The 22,556-nt window shown below is 37.7% G+C and overlaps 1 long non-coding RNA gene across 3 annotated transcripts in view; it reads left to right on the top strand.

Moving 5' to 3' along the window:
* The window catches only part of LOC140513172 (uncharacterized), a 55,232-nt gene extending 34,156 nt beyond the window's left edge, over positions 1-21,076 (top strand). For 2 of the 3 annotated variants that reach the window (XR_011970092.1, XR_011970090.1), the window contains exons 3-5: positions 6,154-6,403; positions 18,763-18,825; positions 19,873-21,076. This is a non-coding gene — a long non-coding RNA (uncharacterized lncRNA). The remainder of the gene's footprint in view (positions 1-6,153; positions 6,404-18,762; positions 18,826-19,872) is intronic. The other variant, XR_011970091.1, reaches the window with a different exon arrangement.
* Positions 21,077-22,556: the final 1,480 nt, after the last annotated feature.

Consider the following 22,556-nt stretch of genomic DNA (forward strand, 5'->3'; position numbering starts at 1 on the left):
AGCTTACTTATCCAAGCAAATAGCAAACAGAAATCACAGAAATTATACAAAAGATAATACACCAGATGATACAGAATGAGTGAGATACATCTCAGGGAGAGAGACGCAGACACAGATACAGAGAGAGAGAGACAGAGAAAGAGATGGAGAGACAGAGGCAGAAAAGACAGAGATGGAGGCAGAGACACACACACACTCAGAGATAGAGAGAGATCAAGAGGACTTGATGATGCTTAGAAAGGAAGGATGGAATGTCCCACATTTACCTTACTCAGATTATTAGTGTTGTAGCTTGCCTCACTCCCTTGCTCTGGCAGACCACTTGATAATTTAAGCAATCTAGTCTACTTCAGTGAGAAGAACATTGGCAAAGAAATTTGATCTTCTTTGATTTCATGACTTTAAGCAAATCTTGGGACTACTATGAAGAAAAGTAAGGGAATCTAGGAGAAAAAAATAATGTCCAAACTCAAGAGTAGTACTATAATATGTAAGATGTTATCAGTATTCCTAGAATAAGAGCAAAAATAAAAATATAAAGCTCAGTGCTATAATTCTAAAATATTTTCTCTTCAGTCCAGGTCTCCTAGTGCTCTGTTTTCTGTATGGGATAGGAGGCAATACTATTTGAGACAGGCTAAAAAGCTTGAAGTCCTAAGATAATGCATATTTTTTTTTATTATGCATGATTTTACATTTGAAGATGACATGAGTTCTGAATATTCCTTATAAATTCTATCCCAATGTACAATTTCCTCTGTTTGGAATATTTCCTTCAGATCAGGCAACCCATCAACAAACATTAAATACTTACAATGTGGCAGGTACAGAGCATACAAAGACCAAATTAAAAAAAAAAAAAAGGAAAAGGAGCAAGTACAGTTCTAAAGAAGTTACATTCTACTGAATAAAAAATGGTGTAGGAATTAGCATGTGAGCTGAGCTTTGAAGGAAGGTAGAGAATTTTAGAGGTGGAGATACAAAAGAAATTCATTTGAGACCGGTGGGGGGTGGGGGGGTGGGGCGGGGTAGCCTCTGCAAAGACACAGATAAGGGAGACTGAATATCATGTGCAAGGAAAACCAGAAACCCGTATACATTGAACATTAAGGGGAGTAATGAGTTATGTAGCACTCCATCCAGGTGAACTTGGGAAGTTCATTCCATGAAGGATAGCCCTGGGATTCTGGGTAATGTCAATATGACACATCCCAGGATTCCCAGGGCTTGGACCCTCATATACTACTAAAGGTGGACTTCCCAGTCATTTTTACTTTAGTTGAGTTGAGTTTTATCTCACTTCATATTTGAGGAGTCTTTGACTCTTGTATGTCATATCTAAACGAACTTAATCTGTGCAACTTCTCTGATTATTGTTTTACTGTTTGCTGAATTGAATATATTTGTTCTCTCCCCATGGCTTCTTTTTGTGTGTGATAAGGGTTAGGTGGAAGAAGAGCTAAATTGGTCACGACTAAGTTAACTGTTACCTGAATGGCCTAGGGTGGGATTACGTTCTACCTATATCAGGGTATCTGACTAGATAAAATGACTTTTATCCTAACTATCCCCACTCCAAAATATACCTTTAGATTGAAAATATTTCGTGTCTACTAGATAAATATAATTCTAACCCAATACCCTTGATGAATACAGAGGAGTGATTAACCAGTTATGATAATTCTCCTGCTTTCCACAGATGTGGGAATTGACATCTCCCTGGTGGATGTAGAATGTGGCATTCTAAATATATTTATTAATTCATGGTCCATGCATTGTAATTCCCTGAGGCTCAGTCCAAATTCTAATAGTGATAAGTTTTCAAAGGTAGGCAGAAGCCAGTCTGTGAAAGACTTGAAATGTTCAACAGGGGAATTTGTATTTCCTTCTTGAGGCAAAACCTTTTTGAGCAGAGGAGTGACATGATCAGGAGTATCAATTTGGCAGCTGCTTGGACAATGAATTTCAGGAAGGAGACCGATTAAGAAGCTATTGCAATAGTTAAGAGCAGTGGCAGCAAACTGGGAGCTGAACCAGATTAAAATGTAATTGAGAAGTGTTTTTAAAAAATAAGACTACATTACAACATAGGTCATGTTAGTTTGTGGTTTTCTAAGTCAATATGCTGCCAACAGGGATTGGTTTTTATCTGTTTGACTCTGTTGGTCTAGAGTAGTTGTGATAAAGACCATGGCTGAGCAGAGAAGAACTGACATGTAAAGGATGATGTAGAGATATAACCAATAAGGCTAGACAATGGATTAGATATGTGAGGTGAAGGAGAAAAGGGAGTTGAAGATGATTCTGAGTTTTCAGACCTGGAAAGATGGTGGTATCCCTAATGGAAGATGAAGTTAGGAAAGATTAGATTTGTATGGAAAATAATGAATTCTTCTTTGAACAAACTGAGTTTGAGATGCTTAAGGGATATTCAGTTGGAAATATCCTATAGGCATTTGACAATGCTTGCCTAGAGATCCAGAGAAAGATTGGGACCGAAAATATAGATTTGGAAGTCATCTGTATAGAGGTAACCTATATTAAATCTTCCAGGGAAAAATCAGTCATAGATATAGTAGGTAGATGGGAGGACAGAAAGAACCAAAGAAAGGGACCTTCTTTTTTTAATGAAAAAAAATTAAGATCTATCACTTGATTGTGACAGTTGAACTCATGAGGATGAGGTCATCATGAGAGAAAGTAGAGAAGAAGGCCCAAGAAAGAGCTCTGTGGTGCACCTACAGATAGGGGGAATAACAGGGACAATAATTCAATAGAAGATTCTGAGGAGTGACCAGAGAGGTAGGAGGAGAACCAATGGAGAGCCATACCACAAAAATCCAGACAGGTAAGAGCTATGGACATACCAGGAAAGAGCTTGGAGAAAGAACACATTGGCAAAATATTGTGAATTTTTCTAATGATAGAAAAGTATTTTTCCCTACTGGGGTCAGGATTGGGAGGGAGAGGAAAAAATAGAATTCTGTTAATTTTTTTCAAAAATAGAGATATTGGAGAGGGAATGGTACAGATGTGAAATGTTACATGAACATTCAGATGAGGTCACTACTTTATTAGTTTTACTCAGTTCTTTTTACTTTGTCATGAGGCCTCTGATGAAGTGGGAGTAACCTGTAAATATTTATAATGTAAAAATAAAACACATCTATAAAACTTAGAAAAGTAATTATTTATTTGTACAGCATTGCTGTTCAGTCATTTCAGTTGTGTCTGACTCTCCATGACCCCATTGGGGTTTTCCATTTCCCTCTCCAGCTCATTTTATAGATGAATACATACACTAAGCAAATAGGGTTAAGTGACTTGCCTAAGGTCACACTGCTAGTAAGTGTCTGAGGTAGGATTTGAACTCAGGTCCTCTAGACCCCAAGGCCAGCACTCTATCTAGTGCCACCTGACTGCCCATTTATTTGTACTCTTTTGCTTAAACTAAATGTTTAAGAAAATTTTTTAATTTGAAAATATTTAAATTTGAGGCCTTACTCCATGTTACTTGTAGTTAATGATCCAACTTCTGGCACTATGCCTTTGCCTTACTTAGCCTATGAAGGCTTGGGATGCTTATCCTCCTTCCTGTGTCCTCTTGGAATCTCTAACTTCCTATAGGAAAATAACTGGTGATTCAATAGAGGCTGGATTGGAGTGGAAAGAGCCTTGAGGCAGGCAGACCCTTGAACATGACGTGACGGGGGCTTGCACTACTGCGGTGGCAGTATCATAGGAGAGAGAAGGGGGCATATTGGAGAGATGTAAATGTGAAACCTATAGGCTTTGGCAACAGCCTGGATAAGCAGGGGAAAGGACAATGAGAGATAGGGTAGTGGTGAGGATGACATCTAGATTGTAAGCTGTAAGGACTGGGGAGATGGTTTTACCCTCCGTAATAAAAGGGAAGATTATCTAGCTAGCTAGCTTTTTCCCATTCTTCCACTCAAATAAATAGAATTACAATGTATTGACTTTGAATACTTTTTATATTTACTTATGTGTGCATTTTGCATCCCCATCCCAGGTAGACCTGACCCAAGTAGAACGTAAGTTCCTGTAGACCAGACATGAGTCCATTTTGTCTTTGCATTACTAGTCCTTAGCACAGCACCCTGCACACAGTAGACACCCAAAAATGCTTATTGACTTGACTAGAGGCCAAGATCTCAACTGTCTTTCCCGTTTAAACATAACTAGCTGCTATGCTAAAGACCAGTGATGTCATTTAATGTCCTAGATTTCTCTAACTCATACAAACTGCTTGTAGGACTCTAGGCTGAGTTTACTACTTAGACAGGCCAGAGTTAGATCCCTGGAGGGTGAGAGTTTCATGGGGATAAAAGAAAGGTATCATAGACTACTTATTCCTACTTTTGTACACTTCCAATGATAGTTTCTTTCCATGCCTATCCTAGAACCCAGGCCAAGGCTCTTTCATCAGAAGAGTTGTAACTGACACACATGTATAAAATAGGTTAGTGATGTGTTAAAAGTAGGGACACTGAGGATCCAGTAACTCATGGGAAATGAGAGAACAGGGAGGGAGGACTCAAATGCAAAAGGTCCTGCTGTGTTTTATTACCATGAGAGTTTAGCTTTTGCATTAAGCCTACAAGTATCCAAAGGGACCTAGAAGCAATGAAAATCAGGCTTCCTACTCAGGCTTCATATACTCTCCCTTTGATTTAGAAAATCCCAGAACCCTGTCTGCATAAAGTTAATGACTTTACTTTTTTTTTTTTTTTTTTTGGGTGGAGAGGGTGGGTGGGTAGAGGATCTGATTATGGAGAAATAACCTCTTAATTTCTCTCAATTCCTGTGGCTTGATACACTTTGATATTCTATCAGGCATAGCTTAGGTCTGCCAGAACCTCACTGTAAGGAGTATAGCAATTGGGAATCAGTGGAATCTGGAACGTAGAAGCCTGGGAGTTGTGATACTTAAAAAAAAAAATCCCTTGGTAAAACCAAAATTAAATTACAAATCTGAATCTCAGAAAATAGGCAAGTCTGACTATAAAGTGTGTTAGCAAAATTGTTGCCCTCTTTTGGTAGAAGTTTCAGAATTCTAAAAGCTTAAATTTGTTTTTTCCTGGGTTTAAACTCCAAACCAGATATAGATAGCACTATTTCATTTCAAAAATCTTTACAAAGCTTTGGTTCAAGTATCAACATTAATTAGCTTTCTCATTATTATGACTTCAAAAAATAAGCATGAAAACATATGGTAGGCATTATACCTCAATACATTTAAAAAATATTTTTTTGGAGGACAGAAACAAATTTAAACATACGCCTGAGATCTTGAGTCTGTTGAAAAAGATTCCTTAAGGAAACTGATTTTAGAAAGCTTTTCTTTCAAACTTCCCCAATAACACTTGGAAATTGACCAAAAAGCACATGACCTAAATTCATTCTGCTAGGAAAAAAGTTAGCCAGAGATATAGTAGGTAGATAAGATATCAGAAGAGGGGAAAAGGAAGGAAAGAAAAGGACCTACATTTTTTTTCAAAAAAAGTAAAAGTCATATTAGAATCTGAACAAGTGCCAACTGAGACTGAATGTGATTCCAGCACTTAATCATTGCTTTTTCCACAGAGACAAGTATCAGTTTTTTCATAAAGCTGGTTTGTTTCCAGTTGAGATGGAAAACTCAGCAGGGAAATTTTACAAATAGATGGCTTACAAAGATGGATTGCCAAGAACACAAGGAGTGAGAGAACATTTGCAGAATTTAAAGTGTAGTATATGTTCACTTCCCAGTTAGATATTTTGTGCCTAGATGAGATCTATTTCTTTGTGATGGTTTTTATCAGTGTTCATACTAACCTTAATGTAGTAGTTTCATAATGTTGGCATGGGACTTAAAGTATGGTGCCCACCAAGCACACAGTGTATTTTCAATTGGACATTTATCAAATGTGCAGCCCTCTGTCAACTAAGCCTACTCTAGGCATTGTTAAAAAGATCACAATCCTGGAAACAAATTGCTGATGATTGCCAAAGACCTCCCAGCCCTCTTTTGCTCTTTGACCACAGAATTTTGCCTTGACCCTGGGACTGGCAGAGGGGGCTGATGTGACACATAGACCCATCCTTCTCATTCTAAGGAATTGTTGTTGTGTTTATCCTTCATTCTCGAAGAGGACCATGACATCAAAATGATGACATGAGTTGCAGTTGACTTTGATTTGAGTGATGGAAGAATTGAGGGAAGACTAGAAGCCATAGGGAGCCTGAAGAGGGAAAGCCATGGAGGCATAACCACACACCACAGAAACTGCAGAGGGACATCAGGCATGAAATCATCTGTAGCCAAACTCCAAATCTAAAGCAACATGAGTCATGTAGTCAGTGTATCACTGAACACCACCCCTTCCACCACAGACCCAAGGTGAGGATTCTTCATTCACATTTCCCTTTTCCTTCCTTCTCTTCCTTAAAGCCTGCTTCTTAAAAGTTTGTTGAACTTTCTGTGTTTAAATGTCTTTCTCTTAACCTGGCAAAATGAAGTATGAAAGACTCACTTTAATAATTTGGGTGTTATTGTTTGAGTGCTGTGGATAGAGGCAACTGGAGTTTTTCTGATAGGAGAGAGAGATAGAAAAATGAGGCGTTTTGCCAGAACATGAATTCTGGTTGGGGGCTTAAAACTATGAAAGAGAATCACTGATTCACTTTATACTTTCCTAGTGTAGAGAGAATATTTTTTTAATGGAATTATTCTAGGAAAATGAAATAGTAGCAATAAATACTGCAACTCATTCAGGCCTCTGCTATCCCTCCCCTCCCCCTTATTCCTTAGTTTAAAAAAAATTCTTACAGGGGTGGGGCTGAAAGAATGACTGAAAAAGTGTCATAAGTAAAGGTAGAAGTAACTTGGACAAAAAAAGGTTGGAGGGGGTTGGTAAGAAAGATAGCCCTAACTACCTGCTCAACTGACTACAAACTCAGCATAACAATGAACACTGCAGGAAATAAAAGAGATGTGAACTATATATTTGTAAGATAACTTCTTTTCAAGAAGACTTAGGGAAGACCTGAACCTGGAGAAATATAAACTGATAAACTAGATAATATGAAGGCAAAGAAGACCATTGAATAAGTTCATTAGATGGAGAGAGAGTTTGAAGCTCCTCTTATGGAAGAATTTTTATGCCTAACGATGAATTAATACATTAATAGTTAATAGTGCAGAGATGAAGGAGAAGAGGTTATGTAACTCAAGGAAAGATAGTTGTGGGTGAAGGATGAGTTTTTATCTGCAGTTGCATTTGTGAATGATATTTAATATTATACAATACTTCCTCTTTTTTATAACTCCCTCTTGCAGAACAAAAGGGACATTGGCCTGGAAATCTGGGAGAGGAAGTAAATTAAACAAACAGCTGTGCTAAAATGTTGGCACATCAAGTTTGGAAAAGAAAGGAAACCAAGACTGATGTGGTAAAAGACTTCTCCTTGTTGGGGTGAAACATCAGATAGACTCACCTTGCTCTCTGATGGGGTGAATACAGTCAAACAGGGTCATAGGTTCTACCAGGCAGCAAAGACAAGATTATGAAAAGCATCCCCTTCATGAGTTTTATTTGGCACCAGATCCTAATTTCCCTTTCTAAGTGAGGACCCCTCTTCTAGAACTGCTGCCCCTTCTTGTGATGAGCAGTCTTACCTGAGCCCTACATGAGAATGAATTGAATGTCCTGTGGGAACACTGTTGTTGCATACTTATTGGTATACTTATTTGTACCAACCATCACAGAGGCATAGATGTGGAGAACTAAGCAAACTCAAATTGTGCACGTCAGAGTTCCATATAGATCCTGTGACTTCCGAGACTTCTAGAGTTTAGTCATTGGGCACAAAGCGGTCTGTTATGTAGTTCATTTTTTAATTATACATTATTCTCTGGTCATTACACACTATTTGCTTGTTTATCAATTCTTTGCCAAAAGAACATTGGGTACAGTATTTAATCTTGCTTATCTGATTCTGGGTAAAGTATGTCAAGGTCGTGTGACTACCACTGACTGAAATATAAATAAATTCAAAAGAAGGAGGCAGGTTTTTCCAGTGGCTCAGAACTAATTTTGGTTGACTGGATTCATGAACATGCAAATGTCTTAGAGTCAGTGCCACTCTATTGAGAAAAGACGAACTGAGAGAAAGTCACTGTTTCATAAACTTCGCTCTCTACAAACAATTAACAACATTGTAGTTACTCAGTACTTTTGCCCTACTGGTCACGCAAAAGCTACCAAAGTGAATATGAGACTCCCAAATAAATGAAACTCAATGACACTGGTAATAAAAGTTATATAGATTCCTATAAGGACCATTAGAACTGAATTGGGTTTAGATCTTGGACTGGACCATTTTCCTTAAAAAATAATTTTTCCTTAAAAAACAAAGAGCGAATAAAATAAAGGGAATAAAAATTTCACTAGATATTTATAGCATAAAGTACGTACTTTACTCTATTTCTCCTGTAGGGACCTAAGTAAGGCCATAAGGAGGAGGTCTAATGTATAATATCGCGCATAATGGTAGGACTCTACTTTAAATGACTTCTGTCCAAGGTACATTATAGGAAAAATTGAATAAAGGGAAGTTTACTTCTTAATATTTCCCCTTTCCTTTTTTTGCCATTCTCCCTCAATTCCTAAGGAAAGTTCTCATTACTAACCCCTAACTGTTCATCATCCTACTTAACTTCCACTGTTTCCCTGTGGCACATGATCCAGGTTGGCCCTTCTGGTCAGTGTTTTATGATTTAACTTTTGCTTTCCCCTTCCTCCAATATTAATTTCTGTCCCATTTCCTTGGCCCTGCTTATCTCTAGAAGTTAATCTGAAGAATGAATTCTGCTGAGTTTTAATGACTGATAGTTGCTTAATATTTTAAGCTTAGCAGATAACAACTGTAATTTATAGTTTCCTTCAGTGCCTCATCACAAAGAAAAGCTTCATGGTTTTTGCATATTGACTGACTCATACCGAGTTTCTGGTCCATTAGGCTCCCCAGATCTTTTTTGAACAAATCATTATCTAGCTTTGTACCAGTGCAGTTCATTACTTGTAACCCACGTATAGACCAAGAGCTCACTGATGACATTGGAAAGAGTGTTTCCATTGAGTGGTGGGCAATGAAGCCAGATTGTGTGAGTCTGAGAAGTGAATGGATAGTAAGGAAGAAGAAATAAGACATATGACATTCTCTTTCTAGAGTCCGGTCCTAAAGGTGAAAAAAGGTAAAGCTATAGAGCATTGAGTGTGGAGTCAGGGTGGAAAGAAGGTGAGTAGGGGATACCTGAGCATGCTTGTGAGCAGAAGAAAAAGAGCTACTAGAAATGAAGAAAGAAAGATGAATGAAACAGTAGGGATGATTCATCAATCATGTTTATAACAAGATTACAAAGTAGATTTGAGAGAGAGATGTGACTGAAGGCACAATGCAAAAGGGTCAACCTTAGCAAGCCAGAGGTCAAACTGATAATCTGAGGCTAGCAGAAAGGATGAAAGGATCATTCAAGAAATATATTTAGAGTAGGAAAGGGAGGGAGTTGAGTAAAGATACTTTGTAAATATTTGGAATTTTAAGTTTTTCTGTTCACTGGGGTCATTGCCAGGTAGCAAATCTTGGGAGTTAGTATCTTCTGGCAATTACTAATACCTAATGGAGTCAAAATTGGATGGAAGCCACATGGTAGAAAGTGCAAAAAGAACTAGCTTGGGCAATCTGTATTCAAAGTTCAAATCTGTGACCTTGGAAAATTGCCTTTGTTTGGCAGAGTCTCAGTTCATTCATTAAAAAATGAAAAAAAGAAAAGCAAAAACTGATATTAGGTGATTGCTAGGGCTCCCTTCAGCTCTGACATCCTGAGTTGTATTAGAGGATAAATTCCACTTTGGCTAGGTTAGCTTTGTGTGATCAGCAAGCGTTGGTTGCTATGGAGGACAGAACTTGGCTGAGGTAGACTTTTTTCTCTCCCAACAGAAAAATGGTTCGGAACCAATTCCTCCCAGGTTATGCCTGTGGGAATGATTAAGGCATTACTTTCCCTCCCATCACAGCCATCTTCTCCTTCCCTCATTTCTTTCTTAGAATGTTTGAGGTTTTGCCTGGTGCTCACATATTTAAAGTGACCTGGATATAACAAACAATAAGAATGCTCAGGGTATTTAGCTGAGGGTTGATATAATGACCCTCATATCTACATGGATTCCCCCTACCTTTTTTTTACTCTGTTCTGGAACTTGAGTACAGGTTATTAATAAAAATCATCATAGCTCATCAAGTCCTTGGTTAGGGAATATCTCTGACATTTAACCAGAAGTGAAAATCTCCAACTGATACAGTGCTTGGTTGCATGCAATTGGGCCCCAATTCTAAAATCACATTTCTCTTTAAAAATCACATTTCTCCCTAGCCTCAAAATACTATCCCAGTCAGTTTCTCCTCAGCCCCAGGACACAGGCTGCCCTAGCAACAACCGTTACCTCCTTTCCTGCTACCAACTGCATCTATAGAACTCATTAGTTTAAACCAGAAGCGTACTGAACTGGCTGTGTACTGGGTCATTTACTACTCGCTGACCAATCATATGTATGCTAGACTTGGACATACCTATACTCCCTTACATTAATCTTGTCTAACAAGACATTGACGAGAGAAGTCTGTTTTTTTCTAGTCAACCCTGACCGTTGGTTGACTTGGTGATGGTTCAGGCCTAAAACCACACCTCCAGGTAGCCCCTACTTGGGCTATTTCCCGATGAATTTTGGGTAAAATACCTGCACAGTAGATACCAAAAGTGCATGTTCCTTTAAGAACTGACCACTCCTTAACCACTCCTTAATCCCACCCCAAAACACCTAATTAGCATATTTGGCGCAAGTAATACTATAGAAATACTGTAGAATATACTGCATAAACTTTCCCTGTACCCCTTTAAGGTTGCAGGTTCCCTAAGAACTCTTGCCTGCTGAAAAGCATAGTAAATCTTTACCTTGACTTCAACAATGCTTGTGTTCCTGAATTCTTCTCCAGATGACCTGACCTTGGCACTCCAGTCTTCATCACAACCACTTAAAATCTTGTGAATTCAAGCTAGCTGTTACCATCTGCCATTAATAGCCTCCAAAAGCAACTTAAAAACATACAGAACTCAAAAAACAGTTAGAATCAAGCTTATCATCATCTAAAGTATTCTGACTTTAGAGTATAATTTTAAAAAGCAAATAAATAGCTTAAAAAGAAAAAAAGAATTTAGGATTTAAACATGTTCTTTCAGAAGCAAAGTAGGATAGAAAGAAAAATGATCATCCATTGCTTGGATTCTCAGGAAAGAACAGTTTTGTTAACTATCAGCAGGATTCTTTCTTTCAACAGAATGGTAAGCAAGGGGAAGCCAAAATCACTGTTAATCCCCATTCAAAAGATATCCCATAGTGGCTTGTAGCTGGTCTGGACACTCACTTAGCCCCATCAAATGTAAAAAAGTTAAACATTTGTTTGTGAACTTCTTAGTAATTTTGATCTAGAGACTGGTGAATATATTTCCACTTCACTGTCTAGGTCATAAATCAATGGAAGTAGAATGGGTGATGGCAAATCATTCATATATTTACATAAAATTTGCATAGCACCTCATAGTTTTCATAGCACATAAATATAAAGAAATCTCGTTTGAGAACCAAAATAATCCTATAAGGTCAGGCATTTTAAGGTCCCCATTTTGTGAACCATCAATCCGAGGTCTAGAGGGAAGACTCCCCCAAGGTCAAAGGCTACTTCTTTCCAATATTGAATTTGCTTCTTCTACACATGCATTTGCCTGCATCACAGAAACAAGAAGCAACTAGTTAGTACCTTTGCCTTTTCGTTGTTAAGTAAGTTTTTTCAAATGTTGCCAAGTACAAAATCTCTTTGTAGGCCAGACATACGGTCTTGTCCTCTGCTAAGCAGAGTCCTTCTGTAACATGCTGTCAAGGCCTTCAAATGATTTTGCTTCAGATCTTCCTCCTTCTTGGCTACTGTAGATTCTTTCCACCATCTGTAGCATGTGAAATAAATTGATCCCTGGAATGACTGAACCAAAATTATGAAATAAACTAACATGTAAAAGGGTAGAGATGCTTGTCTTGATCCAGACAAAGCTTTGGCTTTCTAAAGTCTGTGAATACAGATGGAAATGAAGCATCTAAAGCTAAAACATATGATAATCATCACTCAGAAAATTTGAGGAGATTGAACTTGATGTTCATCAAGTTTGGGGGATTTTTCCCCCTTTCTTTTCTGAAAAGGGCAGCTTTATTTTTGTTTTTAATACTACGGAGTACACTAATACCAGAAAACATAATTTTATTTGCTACCATATTAATAGTTTTTTCTTCTTAAAGTTGCATCTGTATATCACAAACTGGAAAAATCCAAGAGACATTAGATACCTTAAGTTTCATCAATCTATAGCCACTGTAGCAAAAACTCAAAATCTTTAAAGTAACGTATTGTTGTCTGAATACATTTTATTCTGATGTGCCTGGGGATCTTATGAGCAAATTAAGGCACACATGATCCACGTTCATATTTCTAAACCAATAATTGTGTTGGATGCATCTTAAAAGCATTGCATAGATTTCCTTTTTTCCTCCCCACAATTTCCACTAAACAGTCTTTCCATGACTGATGTGTAGGAAATGTTACATTTATAGCAATGTTTAGGTCTTGATTGTGTGGAAATAAAGAGTAAGAATTAACTGCTGGCTATATTAGAAAGGAAGAATAAATCAAGTGTGTTGATGTTGTAAAGGGCAAAGGCCATGTGCAACATGCCTTGCCTAGTTCCAACACATGTCAAGGCCTGGTGAGCCTACCTTCAAATACCTGAAAACACTCTATACTCCAGAGAGTGAACAGGTATTTTCTGACTGTTTCTGTTCATTTGCTTTGTGGTGACAAAACTTATAAGTGGCTACTAAACCAAAAGTGACTGTAAATACAAAAAGGTGTAGGCCAGTCCTCTCTTCCCTGGAAGCAAAGTATGAAAGAACTACTGTTATCCTTTCCATATCACAACTTTCCCCATTGTGGTTTTGATATATCGTGCATTGACATAAGAAATTAAATGAGAATTTTGGGGGAGTTTTATTGAGCCAACAGATGACACAGAAAAAGCATAGAAATTCAGATATGTATAATATCAACCCAAATTTTATGACAAGGTGCTGTAAACACCCCATAAGAGAAAAAGAAAAAATTCAGACTTCTTTTTTATAGGAAGAGAGAGCCAAAAAGTTTTACATGGATTTTCCAGATTTGGGGGGCACCACACCACTAACCCTGGCAATATGGAAGGGATAACTCTACTTTGAATTGCTTAGTGGAGAAGCATTCCTTCTACCTTCTCACCAAGAGTCTATAAATCCACAGTGAGTCTGTCTTGTGTTTATTTTTTTCTTGATTTTAAGTGAATGAGTATAAGGAGATGGAACAGACCAGGTTATGACCCTGTGAGCTTCAAATGTTTGAAAGCATTAGCAGAGGTCTGGCAACTGAAGTTGATAGCAGAGTCCTTTGGTAGCTTCAATAGATGAGTTCAGTGAGAAGCCAAGTTTTTTTGAGGGGAAACTTGCTTGACCAGACCCAGTAACGAGCTAGCCTAGCTAAGCAAGGAGTGACTTGTCCCAGGCTATGCCACACCCTGAAGCAAACTTGATGTGGACAACTCAAACGGAGAAAGATACCTTTTGCCAGGAATCTAGTGGCACCTCTTGGTCACATATTCCTAACATCTGTCTTTCAGTACCATTATGTTTTGACTATGAGCTCATTTTTCCCTAGGGATTTTGTGTATATAAAGCAGGTAGAATGCATCCCAGTTTGGGAAGGAGTGTTTTGTACCCACCATTTTCTGTCTGAGCCTACTTTCCCTAGGAACTAAAAGTGTGCAGAGGGAAAAGTATGGCCTAATTCATGAAAGTGGGGGAGCAGACGTTTTTGTATTTCAGACCATCAGAGAAGGTGCTATACTCTCTGAGCAAAGCGGATTTGAAACAGCTCAAAGCAAACTCAGGATGCACAAATTTAGAGTATTCATCCCAGACGTTCACATGGTCTATTTTTGCCTGACCTGTGGTAGAGCATTCCCAGCTCGTATTGGTCTGATCAGCCACAGTTGGACACACTGAAAATTGACTCTAGCATAGTGATGTCATTTTGGACCTCTTTGAAAATGAAAGACAACAACCAATCAACTTCAAACCTTAGCAAATAGTAAAACCAGCTGATATTTTTTGATTCATTGATATTGGGGAGGTATGAACTAGTCAATTGATAGTAGGCAGAACATACTTGAATAGGGCGTTGTGATTGTTAATATTAGCAAATATATTAGCTCATTCTGGAGATCCAATCTGCTAGGTCAATTTGAGTTAGGAGAATGAGCTCAGAGCCTCTGCTATAATGATCAAAGGAGAAAAGAAAAGAATTTCAGAAGTCAGAAATGCTGCTGATGCTCCTGACTTGGAAGGTAGGTGAGATAGCTGCTTTGGAGTACAGTGTTAGCACAGCTAAGTTGTTAACTTAAAATATCTCGTAAGTCTATTTGTATGATATACAGTAGTATAAAATAATGAAAAATAACATTAGCATGGACCTGTCTACGCTAGCAGTATTTCTGTGGCTCCCTCTTTGTTAATAATTAACAACTGATCAGACCAGAATAGCTGAGATTGTGCCCATGAACTGAAAAAAACAGGGAGAATGAAGTCAGTTTAGGTAAAATAGCTATGGGTCATGTGCATTTTGGGAGATGAACTTCAAAGCATGGCTAATTGAGTGTAAATAGGTTGTTTGTCTTTGTCAGAGGCTAAGATAATAACTACAAGTTTCATACTGGAAAAGAGAAATTCTAAAATTAATTTCTCTCTGTGGTTACTTTTTATACCTTTTCCTTTATCTTCCAAGAAATACTGAGTAAACTGAGGTTCTAGCCAAGCCTAGAGTATTTTGTATCAGACTATCACAGGAGATATAGTAGATAGAGGAAATTCTGGCCCAACATTGAGTGCCTGTATGAAGGTCAGAGTTGGTGTGAAAGCTATAGAAAGGAAAGTCTTCATTCCTTCTTTGAGATAGATACACATGGTTTCAGATTCTCCCAGATTAAAGTCCAGGGAGAAGAAAGAGAAAGACTCACTGGAAGACGTGTGAGGAAAGCTGGCTTCTTATCACGTTCCTGATTTTCAGTTTACCTCCCTAAAGACTTCAGGAAATTTCCCCTTTGGTGAGATCCAGGTCTCTCTCTCTTGGAGAAGCTTAGATATCTCATTTCCAGAGGAAAAGCACATTTGTTTTATGTATTTTAGTGTATTATAATCTGTATAACTTCTCCAACTTCTGTTTTCTATTTGCTTAGATGGGTTGATTCACTATTTTTTATATATGATGGGCTTTTGTGTAACGTGTGTTTTGTGGGAAAAGGCCGAATTAGCCAATATAAACTAAGGGCTATCTTTTCCCTATAGAAGGGGGAATTAAGAGAATCTAGTAGGGTTTTGTTTTGTTTTGTTTTGTTATTGTTGTTATGAGCCCTTAGATTAGCAATGTTGGGGGCTGAGGGAGACAAATATAAATCTTGTCTGCTACCCCCTTTATCAGAGGAGAACAAAACAGCCAGTCTTGTTGCCTTTCGGAACAGGAATCCCAACATCTCTTGGAGAAAGGTGGGCAAGGTTCCAGAGTTATCTGTCAATGTCTTATGCTAGCTGCATTTAGACAACTCACATGGACATACAATCTACGCAGGAAGCACTCATACATTACAACAGAAAATCTTCAGGTGATGTGTTGGTAGTAATTGGTATAATATTACCATTCCTGGGATTTTAATATAGACAAGCCAGGAAAAATGAAATCCTATTCAGCGATCTTGTCCCTATGCATCCCTCTGCTTTGTGGAAAAGTACTTAAATAGTTTGGAATATTTCTGAGAAGCATTCATTTCACATTTCTCCTTTTCTTAGTTATCAGAAACCTTGGTATATCTGTATATCTCTCATTTTTCATAGTCATCAAACTTTAGATCTGGAAGGTGCCTTAGAAATGATCGAGTCCAATATTTTCCAACCCAAAGCATACTGTGGCTAAGTAAAATGTCCTAATATTTATAGTGGATTACTCTGGGCCTCTCAGCTATGGGATGAAATGGACAATGAATGGGGAGAAGGACACTTATAAATTTTAAGAAGTACCTTATTTTTTTCAAGTTTTGTAGATTGATAAAAATTTCTAAAGATTATGACCACTTGTTTGGAAACATGATTTTATTTGTGGCCTTTATTTCAGAACTGAAGATTCTGAGAGATGCAGTTGCAAAGTGATATGTCTAAGGTCAAATTACTAATTAGGAACAAGTCTAGGATCTAGTACTTAACTTTTTCTGATTCTCCATAAGGTGTTCACTGATATTAAGTTTACAGTTTATTTTACAAGTTTTTTTTTTTACAGTTTATTTTACAGTTTGTGTACAAATAAAATCAATATAGCGAAGATTAGAAGGAAGGCAGAAAATTGAGAAAAAAAATTTATAGACAGTTTCTTGGATAAAGGTACCTCTTCATATCTCTTCTTTGAGGGTCAAACTTGTTTATTATAATTTGCCTATGTTCAGTTTTGGTAGTTTTGTGGTTGGATTTTCCATTTACATTATTATAGGTATATATCTCAAATATATAGAGAACCATATAGTGAAACCCTATCAGATTGTAAAGCCATTAAAATTCCTCTACCACACCTTTCTGTCATTATTTCATTTATAACATTGTTCCTCTGGAACAAAACTGTCCCCAATCCCTTCAGTATTTTTTCAACTAACCAAGAATCTTCATAAAAGTAGTTCATTTAGTCAGGCAGGGTAAAGCTGCTGAATTCTGATGGCATTTGATCCTCTAGGAGGAGTTCTGTCAACTACATGCAGGGTATTAATTCTATTTCAATTAAGGAAAATCTGTAGTTTGGTTTGTGTTGTTGTTTGGGTTTGGTGTCAGGAGACAGAGGACTGGGAGAATCAGCATAGAGAGAAAGCAAAATGAAATACCCTAAATTAGTGTTTTTTAGTTGTTAAAATTCTGACTTATCAGTGTGCAAAAGTCCTGAAATGGCTCAGGAGATTTTTCAGTGGAGTAAAGAGTAAGGCACAAGACTAATGAATTAAAAGAATAAGAGACTAACCCTTGAACTACACCTTTGACAGTTATTTAAAGTATTGAATTAAATGGAAAATAAATCAACCTATTCTCTAGTTCTAATGAAATAATATACCTCTTTTTTCCACCTGAAAAATGGCTGGAAGAGAGCAGGATCAAGTTCCAACATAGCAAACTATGCTCCAAGACCCTGAACAAGCTTAGGGAAGCAAACACAGATGTAGCCCACTGGCCTTCTCAGGAAGTTCAATTACAGATGACTCATCTAGGCTGGCAAAGGAAATCTCTCTTTTGCCCTCTTCACTAAATCTTTACCCATGCCTTAGAACTGGATAAATATACTCAAACACTTAAGAGATACTAAATCCAGATGAAGTAAATTGCTTATCTGGCCACCATCCAAGAGAAGAAATGTTGAAGTGCCACATAAAACTAACTCAAGAAAACAGATCAATATGATAAGCATCTGAAGTTATGAATTGAAATTCATGATAATTGTTAAATGTTTGAGTACCAGTCATGAGAGCTGAGTATATGTAAATGTTATCATTCACCAGGTGATGTCTTGATAACTGAGACTGGCTTCAGCCTCTCTCTTCCTGAGTCATCGAAGTCCAATGGCAAGACAAAAGATGGCCTGGGATGAAATGGATGACCTTGGTGTCTTCCATATTTGACCAAGCTCTAAGCACTCCATAGTGCCTGTTTTAGCTGACTTCATGGCCTTTGGAAAAAATTGTTCTCATCTACCTATTCTGCAGAGGGAAGTCTTCACAAATTTGGTACAGACACCCACCAAACTCACTCACAGAGATAGTTTTGACAAGGTAGGAACCCAAATCAAGGCCTTTGTCTCTTAGCCCAAAAGAAATTTTGTCCTATTTGTCAAAAGGGCCCTGAAAAATCTCACTTTGAAAGCTCCCTTATTTGATCTAGCATTCTCTTGAGGTCCGTAAGTTTTTCATTATGGCCATGCCCAGATCTCTGTTATACTTCCCACACTTGATCCTATCAAAATCCTGTTCTCCGGGCTACTGGCCACTTCCATCAAGATCCTCCCTAGATCTGACCTCTATACTGGTCATCCCAATCAAAATCATACCTCTAGACATTCCAGACTGGCCACCCCTATCAAGACCATCCCTGGAATCCCCAGACTACTTGGCCACCTGGATTCTTCAGTATATAAGATCCATCGTGTTTCTATGAAGGCATGTAGATTCAATCTAGCTTGGACTCAATCTAACTCAGATTCCATCTGGTCTGCTTGTCAATACGAGCATCACAGATGGTTAGGCTTCTTAAGAATCAGCCCAATATGGTGAATCTTTAATAAACTTTGTTTTTCTTTGGCCTAAAGAAGGCTTGGGTCAAATTCATTTGAGTAGAACCCTGTGTGTCAGTATTTTGGGGTCCTGAGTATGCCAAACCTCAACAGTTTTACTGGGATGTGACGGCTCCATGTGCTATAGCTTCTCAGAACCAGTAATCACAATACTAATACCCGGTGCAATGCTATAAAAATAAATTAAATTTATTTTGATAGACAGATGTGCAGAATGTTGGAGCTAGAAGAAACCTCAGATGTGGGAAATGAGACCTAGACCAGGTAAAAAAATTGCTTCAGATTACCCAGCTGGTTGAGACGGAGTAGGACTATGCTTTGTATAATGATACAAAAATGTCAGTCAATTTGCTCTTTCTATTCAGCTTTATTCAACATATGGTACATTTACTGTTCAAGGTCAGATGTGTCTCATTCTTCTGCAGGCTGCTGCACTCTAGACTTTCTCTGCCCTATGCTTGAGCTTGATATCTTTCTCTCTACCCTTGCCCTTTCAGCTTCCTGCATTAGAATGTAAGGTCCTTGCCTAAGGTTAGGAATTATCCTTTCTTCTTATATTTGTATTTGTAGGGCTTAGCACAATCCTTGGCTATTCAGTTATTTTTGTTTATTTATTTATTTTTTTGTTATTCAGTCATTTTCAAGTGCGTCCACCTATCTGTGACTCCATCCGAGGATTTCCTTGGCAAAGAAATTGGAGTGGTTTTGTAGTCATTTAGCAGTCTTTAGTCGATTTCCTTTTCCAACTCATTTTACAGATAAGGAAATTGAGAAAAACAGGATTGAGTTGCCCAGAGTCATACACCATCTGAGGCCAGATTTGAACTCAGAAAACTGTCTTCCTGCCTGAGTCTAGGACTGGCACTCTTATCTACTGAGCCACTTAGCTGCCCTAGTAAGGGATTAATACTTGTTGTTTAGAGGTGAGATTTGAAACCAGGCTTTCCTGACTCTAAGTCCAAAAAGCTGTCTGTTTCTGCATGGTACCTCAATCAATAATCAGTCAATCAATCAATATTTATTAAGCACCTGTTATGTACAAGGCACTGTGCTAAGTGCTAGAGGATATCAAAAGAGGCAAGATAGTACTTGACTTCCAGGAGCTTATAACTTAATGGATTTATTATATATTTTATATTATGTATTACATGTGTTACATAATATATCAATGTTGCTATATAATATTTGTTTATTAATGATTTATAGTATATTATTTATTATTAGTCACTGGAATACTTCTTTTAAAATAAATTATATTGACATCTTTTGTTTTTATATCACCTACTTCCCTCTTTATGTCTCCCCTCCCAGAGAACCATCATATATAAGGGAATTTTTTAAGAAGAGGAAGAAGAATCAGTAAAACCAGTCATCACATTGAAAATATAATCAATGTTTCACTCCCATGAACCCTTGCCTCTGTGAAGGAGGAGGTGGGGAAGTACCTCTTCACATCTCTTCTTGAAGGGCCAAGTTTCTTGTTTAGTACAATTTGCTTATGTTCAGTTTTGTGATTGGAAATATTTACGTTATTATAGGTATTATGAATACAATTTTCCTGGCTGTCTTCAGACTTTCCTTTTGAAAGCCTACTACTAGTGGATTTGGATTGAAAAGACCTACTTTGAATTCTGGCTCTGCCACTTGCTAGTAATACGATATTGGGCAAGTCACTTAATCCTTTCCGATCTATTTCTTTATCAGTAAAGTGAAGGGATTGGAAGAGATTGCTCCCGTGATCCCTCCTTGCTTTCAGTCCTGTGAACCTGTTTATGGAAACTTTGAGGTGGTGAACTGGAAGATAATTTCAGGTTCAAAGTCACCAATTAAAGGAAGAATCTCTTAAAGGAAGCATTTTTCTAATGGGCACTATTTAGGATATGCACATGCTAATAGTCCAGAAGGCTCTTCTTCGTTAGTCTCTGACCATAACATCTGCGAGAAGAGGAAAGCAGAGATAAAGCCTTGCTTTCTAATGCAGTTTCCCCCCTAGATGAGGATGACAGCATCTTTAAAGACGCAACGGAGCTGCTACTGGAAACGAAGGTCTGATGAAAAAATGCTTGGTTAGTTCTAAAAGTCCCAGTAGGAACAGTACAAAGGGAGAAAGCAGCATGTAATCTGACTTGTAAACTTAATTTTGCCATTGGATTGTTAAAGAAGGGGTTCTTACCCTGGCATCTGAGAATTTAAATAAAATTAGATAACTATATTTCTCTCTATATAACTATATAGAATTGTTTTCCTTTGTAATCCTCTGTATTTTTTTTCATGCATTTAGAAAGATGATTTCAAGAAAGGGCCTGTAGTCTTCAACAAATTGACAGATATCTACAATGCAAAACAAAACAGATTAAGAATCCTGGTTTAGGGTGAGCCCCGTCAACAACTCAAAAGCACAAATTCCTAGAGATTGGGAATATAATTTGAAGAGGGTTTGACTGAAAATATGGATCCACAGTGCTTGCTGTGGACACAGCTGTAAGCAGAAAATAAAATACAGAATTTATCAGAATTGATGTTTTAAAAATATCTTCTATACTCCATACTTGAGGAATAAACTGTAATTTGGTACTAGGTTTTCAAGTGAAATTATATTTCCTTTTAAACAGTTCAATAATCTTCCAAGTATTCTTCCTCCTAGGCTCCCTTCCTAAGTCTCATGCTTTCGCTTACTGGAACCAGGGTGGTGGTGTTAGTCAATTCCTCTTAGGGCTTCTATATCCTGGCTCAATCCTTGACTCATTTTAATAAAGAATGGCAGTGCGTCATCTTGATATCTGCTCAGGGATCAGGAGCACCTTAACCCAGGGGCAGTTATCTGACCAGCAAAATTGCTTGACACCTATTGCTACAGCTTTTTAGAAAATGTTGCTGCTGTTCCATTTTTGAACTTTGGAAACATTTTCCTTTTGAGGACAAAGACTGTCTAGAGTAAGGTATTCTGATGGTTGATCTCTTTCAGAGAAAAACTAGGTTTAATAACTGTAATAGCAAACATTTCTACAGGGCTTTAAGATTTGCAGTATTGTACACATGTTTTCTCATTACATCCCCCCAAACAACCTTATAAAGGTACATACTTTTATTATCCCTATTTAGATAGATAGAAAGAAGGAGAAAGCATTTATTAAGTACTAACCATATTCTGGGCACATAAGTGCTGCAGAAACTAATACAAACAGTAAGACAGTCTTTATCCTCAAGAGCTTATGTTTTAATGGGGGTAAAGAACACATAAAGGAGAACAAGGCAGCATGTGAGTTAATCTACCTTTCTTTGTGGATGTTGTCCACATCTATTTATTATCTTCAATCTGACATTTTGCTACTTCTCTAAGTATGGATTTGGGGAAAATTACACTCCATATTCTTCGTAGGAGCAATGCATATTGGATTATTTTCAAGTCATTTCCATGTTTCAAGTTGTGCAAATATGCTAAAGTGTCATTGCTCATAGAATAACTAAAGTTGTAGTCTACCCAAAGGGCAAGGAAGATGAACATGGTGGATGTGAGTAAGCTGCAACATATTCCCAAGGAAGTCTTGACCAGGAAAAGGGTATGAAAATTATCAAATAAATGCATGCCTAGAAAAAAAATGAACTAGTCATAGAGAGAGCAAAGGCTAAAGAATGGAGGGTCCATATACTCTATTGGTACTATTTCAGTATGAAGGGATGCAAAGGAAGATTTCCAGTATGTTGGGGTATATTCTCTATGACAGGTTTATGGGAGGACAGAGTATCACATAGAATGAAAAGGTGTGGTTGAGGCACAATCTGCATGGTAGGAACATGAATGAAATCCATCAAATATTTAGATCTTGTGATCCCAGCAAAATGTAAAACTCATCGAGGTCAAGCATTGTTTTACAATAGTGTTTTGCAACACTATCTGGTATATTGTACCCTCATTCTCTTTATCTCTCTTTTCTGAATATACATTGCACACCTCCCCCACCCCCACCCCCCAGCACCCCACTCCACTCCCGGAA

This window comes from Notamacropus eugenii, chromosome 7, assembly GCF_028372415.1.
Source record: "Notamacropus eugenii isolate mMacEug1 chromosome 7, mMacEug1.pri_v2, whole genome shotgun sequence".
Lineage (NCBI taxonomy): Eukaryota > Metazoa > Chordata > Mammalia > Diprotodontia > Macropodidae > Notamacropus > Notamacropus eugenii.